Source organism: Pollicipes pollicipes, unplaced genomic scaffold (assembly GCF_011947565.3).
Source record: "Pollicipes pollicipes isolate AB1234 unplaced genomic scaffold, Ppol_2.1 Scaffold_4002;HRSCAF=4701_pilon_pilon_pilon, whole genome shotgun sequence".
NCBI classification, from domain to species: Eukaryota; Metazoa; Arthropoda; class Thecostraca; order Pollicipedomorpha; family Pollicipedidae; genus Pollicipes; species Pollicipes pollicipes.
In genome coordinates this window covers 29,564,926-29,566,855 of record NW_023596420.1, presented here as the reverse complement: position 1 = coordinate 29,566,855, position 1,930 = coordinate 29,564,926, and the positions used below count along the sequence as shown (strand labels likewise).

The window sequence follows — 1,930 nt, the reverse complement described above, 5'->3', positions numbered from 1 at the left end:
CCTAACTAAAGTACTCCAGTAAAAAAGCGGTATGGTTTTGATCTTGGCCTGACCTTTGAACTTAAGTCAACCTCAGAAGATTTAGTCCTAGTCATGATGGCAGGAATTCAGCTGTCCAAGAAACCATCTCACAGCTGTATAAGTTTGTCGAACACCCCGTTGGCTCAAGCGATTTCTCAAGAATTGTCTCCATCAACAGCCGTGACCTGACGGCCTTCTACAGGTCAGTGACGTCATGAGATATGTGTAGTTTGAAATAAGGCAATCAGGTGTTCATTTGACTGCCATTGTTTCAAATTTGGCACGGCTACCATGAACCACACAAAAAATATTCTGGAAGAAATTAAGGGAGTTGACTTGGCCACTCCTAGTGGAGGTCAAGTTTGGGGGTTCCTCCAACCGGGCGCGTGTTGAGTGCCCCTGACCGGAGCCTCGTCGCAGCGCTCGCACATACCCACGCATAGGGGTCGCGGAGCGCACTAAGTCTCGCTGGAGTACTCTCGGGTGCATGTAGCCTTACCCCACCCCTCCCAACTCTCCTTCATTCCATAGCCCGAAATTGTCACTTAAGTCCGAAATGGACCTAATCCAAACCAAACAAGATAAAACTACCTTCTCTCCTCCACCATCTTTCGATCATTTCTTACTATCCTTTTGTCAAGGAGGCACTGGTTGGTTACCGTAAGTGATTTGCTTTTTTGAAATACTGATGTTTTGTGGGTACTGTACATCTTTACACGAGTAATATATGTTCTAACGAACCACACAATATATGCTGTGTCGTCGTAGTCACAACTCCGTACGGGAAGGCAAACTACAGGGGGTTCTCCCTCCTTCATTCCCAATCTCTCTCGCGCTTTATCACCCCCCCCCCCCCCCCTTAACTCCATCATGCTCGCTGCCTCTCACTACCTCTTTTACTCTCTACACCTCACGCCCGCCTGGTCTCCTTTATTTTTTTGCACCGATTTCCTGTATCACTGTCGCACTTCACTTCTTCTTTCTCTTCATCACTTTCATCGCTTTTTATCTCTTCTCCTCTTCTTTCTTATTCGCCGGCGGGCACCGTGGGGTATCGAACCCCGTGCAGTATAACAGGTCCAGACCACTGACGGAAGAGCACAGTGATAATTAGCTTATCTTTGTTTTGATCATGCTGCAGCAAAAATCTTTTCAAGTGCGCTAAAGGGGATGCGCGGAAGCACATGGACACCTCTGAAACCGAAAGTTCTTGGAGCGCTTCCGGCGTTGCTGGCACATGGATGACGTCAGCTTCTCATCTCCATCAAGCGCGTCTTCCTTGGTGAAAAAGGCCAATCCCGCCATCGCACGCTATCTGCTTCGGGTGCGGCCGGTGGGCTTAGGTCTCAGAACGGCTCGACCTTTGTGCAGGCGTGGTCACAGATTGTGCACCGCAAGGTAGACTTGAGCTGCCCGACAAGTAGGTCAGAAAACGTGGACAAAGATATTCCCGCACCGGGAATCGAACCCGGGCCTCACGGGTGAGAGCCGTGTATCCTAGCCACTAGACCATGCGGGAGATGATGTATGGGCATGCGGGTCCTATCACCAATGATATGTAATGATAACGAACGATTCTTCACCACAATTCCTCCATTTGCAGCCAATCACGCGGGCTTGACCACGCTATCTTCATACTGTCAACGGAGATGGCATAACTCGCTCACCTCCTCACTCTCGCTTCAGCGTCCAGTTTGTGTACCTGCCAGAGAGTATGCAGAGGCGATAAAAGCGTGCCTTGACCCCGTTTTTTGGAGGTGTCAGGCCATCTGTCCGAGCAAGTTAGAGATGATGTATGTGACGGTCCTGGATGCGAAGGTTCTGGATGAAGGTTCAATAGATGTACATAAATTCGTTAGTGGGTGAACATCGCAGATGGGAGCATTTTTGTTGTCGCACTGCGGTTATG

At 49.4% G+C, this 1,930-nt stretch overlaps 1 non-coding gene across 1 annotated transcript; it reads right to left on the bottom strand.

Moving 5' to 3' along the window:
- Positions 1–1,468: 1,468 nt before the first annotated feature.
- Positions 1,469–1,540, bottom strand: TRNAE-CUC (transfer RNA glutamic acid (anticodon CUC)). The gene has a single exon. It is a non-coding gene; the product is annotated as a tRNA-Glu (tRNA).
- Positions 1,541–1,930: the final 390 nt, after the last annotated feature.